Source organism: Bombina bombina, chromosome 3 (genome assembly GCF_027579735.1).
Source record: "Bombina bombina isolate aBomBom1 chromosome 3, aBomBom1.pri, whole genome shotgun sequence".
Lineage (NCBI taxonomy): Eukaryota > Metazoa > Chordata > Amphibia > Anura > Bombinatoridae > Bombina > Bombina bombina.
Genome location: NC_069501.1, coordinates 776,900,065 through 776,908,083, shown reverse-complemented (window position 1 = coordinate 776,908,083; position 8,019 = coordinate 776,900,065).

Genomic DNA, 8,019 nt, shown 5'->3' with positions numbered 1-8,019 from the left:
GTCAAAATATCGTCTGGTTAAGTATGAATACATCGATTGACCAATAACAAGAGTTAATCTTATACAATAACCAATAGGGGGATTCCACATGAACAGTTCCCAAATGAGTAGTCATCTAAAGAAAGTTCTGTTTCAGGTCCGTATGTATCACGTGATTCTACGGACCTACAGCAAAAGGAGGACATCAGGAGTGACATGTGTGGAAAGACAGCCAATCAGATTCATTGATGTCTTCAAACAAGTAAGGTTGATGTAGTTCTATTTCAAGTCTGACCGAATAAGGTCATATGAATTGATACCACCAATGACGGTAATCGTATACAAAAGATAGACGGCCACTTATAAAGACTGATCTATAACAAAAAAAAAACAGCAACAAGTGAACAGTATGTGTTCTTAAGACATAAATTAACAAAAACAGTGAAAAGTATATATTATAACAATTGAAATTAAAATTTCATAATTATATTAAAGTATAAACCACTACGAAAATGTGGGTCATAATATAAACCACATCTATTTCAACGAGTGAACAATATAATGTGCTCATAGCACACCCCTGTGAAAATATTTATATACTATATTATAAATACAGAACTCTCCGAGTTCTCTTATCATACACCAACAAATCAGAATTGGATACATCCAAACAGATAGTCCCCACTCCAGACAGACAGATTATCCAGGTATCCTCTAAACCAGTCAGACAGGTCCAATTAAAGAAAAAGGGAAAGAACACCAGATCCTTTAGGGGAGGATGAGGAGGTAGAAGAAAGACACAGAAGAAGGAGACAAATACAATAGAGATTCATAATATATCATCTCAAACAATTACTGAGCAAGAAAAATTGGTTTTGGCTAAAGGTTTAAAATGTGTACCCACTCATGGTGTGAATACTTTTCAGTTGTTTATAGACGCCCAAAAATATATTAGAAATATCATTGTTAAGCGTTTCTTTACAGAGAAAGACACACTCTGCTATAAACCAGCAGAAAGCAATCCAAGATATATCTTTAAAAATCCATCTAGGTTTTATCCCAGCCATTGTAAGGGTTCAAATGTAGATGTTTTTGGGAAGTTGATTCTGAAAGATATAGAAAATATACAACAAAAACCCTGTTTTTTTATATGACTAAATCAGAATCTGAAATCTTTAAGACACTTAATAAGAGAGAAGATATCATCATCAAAGAAGCCATTAAGGGTGGCGGTATAGTCATCATGGATAGAGAGTTTCATCTACAGGAGGCTAATAGGATTTTGTCTGATGAAAAGACCTATAAAGTATTAAAAAATCAACCAAAAAATAAGTTTTGTCAAGAACTACATGAGATGCTGACACAAGGATTAGACAGTGAGATTATTTCAGAACAAGAATATCTCTTTCTATATAAGTCTGATTCTAAAACGCCCATCTTTTATTTTTTACCCAAATTACACAACAATTCTGACAAACCACCAGGGGGCCCTATTATAAGTGGTATAGATTCTTTAACTTCAAATCTATCTGCTTTTATTGATTTCTTCCTACAGCCATATGCTCAAAATTCAAAATCATATCTAAAAGATACTTCTCATGTGCTCAATAAAATCAGTAAGATTAAATGGGAATCTAATTTTTGTTTGATCACTATAGACATGACATCTTTATATTCCATTATTGACCATAAAAAGGGTCTGATAGCAGTTAGATGAAACCTTGAACAAGATCCAAATCTATCTAATTGTCATTATTAATTGTTTCTGGATCTTACTTTCCCTTTAACTGTGGGCTGGCTTTACTTCACAACTTCCTGTATAAATTGCCTTCAGGTACTCAAACTAACACTTGGTATTGATCCTTAGCTACTTACAGGATTCCCTTGCCTTAAGGTTATTCTCAAGTCAATCCTTAGGCTATCCACTGCTGTCTTGCTGACATGGATCATCCGCTCCCTATCCCTCTTACTGGAGCCTGTTCCTTTTAGCATGTTTGAACAGTTGTTCTGACAGAGATCTGCACACGCTGCTGACTTCACATGCCAAGGATTCACAGCCAACGCTGCAGCTCCGAACTGAGTGCTCCACTACCTCTGAAACTTAAAGGCTCTACAAACCTCCAAGTAAATGTAAGCTTACTTAATTACTTAAAAAGTATACCTTGTTGTCTCTCTGTTCTGGAATGACTCCTACCTTACAGATGAGCTCTCTCATTTAAAAAGTGGCTTTTGCTTACTTATCTCCGTTGCTCTGATTCCTCATGTGCCGTTCCCCAGTCGTTACTCATTAACCTTTGCAGATATTGAACACCCTGCTACCATCTTTAAATAATATAAATCTCATCATATATTAATATATATATATATGAGATCACACATTATCTAGATAGGTGTTAACCTTCATCCTGGTTAATAATTTACTACACACTGCTGTATGTTTAGTGTTATACACAGGTGACAGCCATAGTGTGTTAATATTTAAATCAACCTATAATCAATTGCTGCCTGAAACTTGAATTTTACATTACTCATGCGAGTAATTTATGCGATCACTCAGGTTTCATATTGCGACAAATTCACCAAATTACCATACTCAGCAGTTGTGGTTCAATAAAACATTTATCCTTATTTCACAGATAGACTGAACCTTACACTAAGTCATTGCTTGAATTCATTATTCAGGCCACTGATTTCATTTTATCCCATAACTTTTTTTGGTTTAATGATAAATAATATCTACAAATATGTGGAACCGCCATGGGCACCAGGTTTGCCCCAAGTTATACCAATATATATATGGACCACTTAGAACATCTATATGTATGGTCCAATGACGTGTTTGGGGCGGACCTAGTGACATGGCGGAGGTACATAAATGATGTTCTATGCATCTGGAAAGGAGGTTTGAGTGCTTTCCAACTTTTTATTTCACATTTAAACAGTAATGACATGAATATCATGCTTACACCAGAAATGCATGAAACCAAAGCTACTTTCTTAGATCTATCTATCTCTGCAATTGACAAAGTTATACACACTAAAACCTTTTTCAAAAAATGTGATGTAAACACCTACATCAGACATCACAGTCAACATCACCCCTTATGGCTGAAGGCCATACCCAAGGGGCAATTTCAACATATAAGAAGAAATTGTGATAGGTTAGAAGACTATGAGGAGCAATCTAATATATTAAAAAAAAAGATTTTTACAAAAAGGTTATAAAGAAGAAAATCTTGAAATTGATAGACAAGAAATAAAATAATAATAAAAAAAAATAATAATAAAATTAGGATAGGAATAAATTACTAGAAGGACATAAGTGAGAATCATCAGACAATCAATCTTTTCCGAGATTCATAACCACTTTTAATTTTGGACATAACCAGATCAAGAACATCACACAACCACTGGTAAAACCTTTGTGATATATAACATTGTACCAATGTTATATATCTCCTTCAATGCAAATGTAAAATCCAGTATTTAGGACAAACTACAAGGTTTGTCAAAACCCGTATTTTGGAACATCTAAATAAGATTGATAAAAAAACATGAAGATCATGGAGTACCCCTACATTGTAATTAATGTCAGAAATTTGACATAAAAAAATTTCTTTGGCTAGGAATAGAAAAGTATCCACACATTGGAGGGGAGGAAAATTAGAAACTGAATTAGACAAAAGGGAACTATGGTGGATGCATACTTTGAGAACATACAACCATTGGGGCCTTAACAAAGACATTAGAATAGCAGTCTTTATCTAAAAGTCAGTCATTTCACTTTACACACTACAATATGTTAAGAATGATGTTAATATTGATATATTTTATTTTAAAATTATGTTATTGTAAATATCGTTATTACTGGGTCACTAGCACTTTAAATTTATCTCTGTTGCAACTATTATTGTTGCTACTAATATATATTTTCACAGGGGTGTGCTATGAGCACTTTATATAGTTCACTCGTTGAAATAGATGTGGTTTATATTATGACCCACATTTTTGTTGTGGTTTGTACTTTAATATAATTATAAAATTTGATTTTCAATTGTTATAATATATACTTTTCACTGTTTTTGTTAACTTATGTCTTAAGAACACATACTGTTCACTTGTTGTTGTTTTTTTGTTATAGATCAGCCTTTATAAGTGGCAGCCTATCTTTTGTATAAGATTATCGTAATTGGTGCTATCAATTCATATGACTTTTTTCGGACGGACTTGAAATAGAAGTACATCAACCTTACTTGTTTGAACACATCAATGAATCTGATTGGCTGTCTTTCCACACATGTCAATCCTGATGTCCTTCTTTTGCTATAGGTCATTAGAATCACGTGATATATACAGACCTGAAACAGAACTTTCTACAGATGACTACTCATTTGGGAACTGTTTATGTGGAATCCCCCTATTGGTTATTGTATAAGATTAACTCTTCTGATTGGTCAATCAATGTATTCGTACTTAATCAGCTGATATTTTGACAAATTTAAGACAAATCAATGTAGCGGCATAATCTATAATGTAAAATTCTAACAATAAATAGATTGTGCATCTGGTTAAGAATGAATATATCTTTTATAAAGTTTATGTTTTGATTTTTTGTGAGTTCAATTTCCTGTTAGAACAGGAAGTTAAAACATATGTCTCCTGTATTTAAACCGGCAACATTGTCACAGCTTACAAACTTTTCATGTGTTTTTACCTGTTTTTACCTGCTCTTGAAAAAGATGTTGAAATGTTGAAACGCGTTGAGATATTAAAATCTTGTACTTTTTACCGACATTGAAGTACTGCTTTGCTTTTTGATGCTGTGACATCGCTGGAATTTGAGATTTAATGGAGTAAGTTATTACTTGTTTTACCAAAGTAATATTTGCTTTCATTTCATTGGAGTTTCTCCTTGTCCTCAGTTGTTGCATTACACTCGTGAGGTTTTCTTCAGATTGGCGGACATCATACATCTTATGGAGTGAGTATATTGCGCTCTTTTTAATTGGATTATATATACGTACATCAAGCCTCTTTCCTTTGCCACCAGAGATTTAAAGATATCTACATATCCTGAGTAAAGCTCTAAGACCTGCGCCATCTACCACCGAAACTAATAAAATGTATACCTTAATTGTATGATAACAACTTGTTTATATAAAAGTAAAATGAATCCCTACATCACCAGATAGTGCATCATATATGTTCCACTTTGGCTGGGGATTCCTGCTTTCTTCAGCCCGAATGATATAGAAGATCTGGGACTTTGAGTTTTATATCCAAATGACACGTCTGTCCTTGAATTGAGAAGTCCAGGGAGAGAAAGTCCCAGATCCTTTATATACACTTTTAAGTTCTTACATTCATTTTTTTAAATAAGGTTATGAAACTGTCTGTGTCTCTTATTCCTGTCAAGATGGTCCAACAAATGTCTCAAACAAGGATGAGTCATTTGTTCTTTTAGAATAAATATTGTTTTGTTCAGCATTTTTTTAATCAAAACAAGTTATATATAAGCTTCAAGTCAATGCAATGTCAGCAACTCAGGATTTCTCCATATATATATATATATATATTTATATAGGCCAAGAAGACTTTTACACATTCATCACACTCTATATGGCCTGCTATATCACATTTGTATCACATGATGCCATTGATGTTATCATTGGTGATGTCACAAGTGATGCCATTGATGATTTAAAAAAATATATAATTTCTCTAATCTTTTGGATGATGTCATGGATTATGTCACCACTAATTCCAATAATGATGTCCTAGGTGGTCACTAGTGATGTCAATGATGATGTCATCAACAATGTCATATGTGATATAATCAGTGATGTCATTGATTATGTCATTCAAAGCACCCAGGGCAGGGACAGTTTAATTTGGGAATTTCCTTGCAGGGATAGTTTAATTTGGGAATTTCCTTGCTTTTAAACATTTGATCAACAACTTAAACTCTAGGCATTAACGTAAGCTTTTTGACAGTTAATTACCTATTTTATTTTTTTGGGAAAAAATATTTATACCATATTTATCATATATATTTTTTTACACTTACTATGCTGTTACTAAAAAATGGCTAGATTACTGGTTTTGTGTTATGAGGGGTGTGGTACTAACTTGCAAGTTATTGTCACTGCTCACCGATTTTGTAAAAAACAAACATTTATTTGATTTTCTTCCATACTTTTCAGTTACAAATTCTCAAGACCACCCTATTTTCAGTTAAGACAACTGATAAAAGTTACACTTAGAATTGCTGATACCTGTTATCTGTGAAAAATTAATTTCTTCCAGTCTCTTCACTTTGTAGTAATCAAACTCATCTAATTGCACATATTTTATAATATCAAACTTCATAGATCCTTCCAGTAGAAGTTTAGTACTTAATGTGCATCAATAACAGAAAATAGTGAACATGCCACAAGTGCAGTTTAAATAAATGAAAGAAAAAAATAACTAAAATAATAATTTTATTAGCAATATACCACTGTTTAAAACTTAAAAGACAGTAGCAATGAAAAAGATATTTAACTTACCATTATAACCTGTTTTCTATCATAAATATCACATAAACACACTCTATTTTTTTTTGTTAAACAAAAAGTAATACAAAAATATATTTGGTGCTATACTGATTTAGCATCATCCTATCAACTCTCTCACAAAATAATTCTATTGTGAGATCCTCCTCTAATAATTCCTTTTTCTATAGTGCTATATTTGTATTACTCGCAATTCTCCTAGATCTATTTGCCATGGTTTAGAGAGCATTCAGAAATAACAGATAATATTATTTACAAAAGCAATAAAACATGCACAATTAAAAATGTGCTTATTGCGACATCTTGAATTTTAGTTTAAAAAAAACTCAAAATATCTCAAAAACTACTGAACACACACATTTTCACCAAATGTAATGGCAGATCCTCACCACACGATCTATGCAAATACCAAGTTTCAAATAAATCCAGCATGTCTAGTTTTCCAATGTTAAGTCTATGGGACTATAGGACTCATACCCTGTTTTTTTTTCATTCTAAAATATCTCAAAAACTAGTTATCTAAAACATTTGGAATTGCTTGCTTTTGTAGTGATTCCCAGTCCAGATTTAACTTACAGGTTTCAGCAAGATATGTCATTTAATTCCTAAGATATGAACATTTGAAAAATTTAATTTTTAATGAAAATCATTCTCAACTTAAACTAACGCCTTATTGACATCTTCAAAAGAGGAGATCTCCTATGTGGAGCAGCACTATTTAGGACTGCTGGGTACAAGCCGATGTATGTTGCAAGAACAGGTGCAGTTGACAGAGGGGTTAGGAAACACTAAAGAGGTATCCTCCTGCATTGTGTCTTGGCTATATTAACCCTATGCTTAATGTGCTTTGTGCTCTGTCTCCTTTACTGACTTGGCTTTGCTATACACTACTCTGACTGTCTAAAAATCTGCTTCATCCTCACTGAACTCTGAGACTTGTCTAATGTGCCACCCTTAATTATAATGACTTGCCACTAACCAAGGGACTGCTCTATCTATTTGAGTTCTCAGAACCATGAACTGCTTCTGATGGAAATATATGTCTGTTTTGTTTACCACCAACATCAGTCATTGTACTCCACCCTGCTATATACATATACAGAGGCTTTTTTAACACCTTATGTGTGGCCACGCATCTAGCCTCCTCTGCACATATGAATTGAATTGAAATTGTAATATACTGTATGTATGTATGTGCATTAAGAGAGATATATATGTACTATTTGGTTTATTATGGTGGTTATGCCCAGACAATATTTGCCCTATATTTGGTTCAGCTCAGTTTGTAACTAAAATCTATGTAGGTCTGAGATTCTGAATGGACTGTATTGATCTGTACACACCCAGCCATATACTTTACACAGCATACACTGTGCTGTTTTGCATATACTGTTTTTGCTGTTTATAAACCTGCATTGTTAGACATTGGGGCCGATCCTTTCTATTAAACTTAGATAATGTATTTGTTTAAATTTTAGTGTTTTAA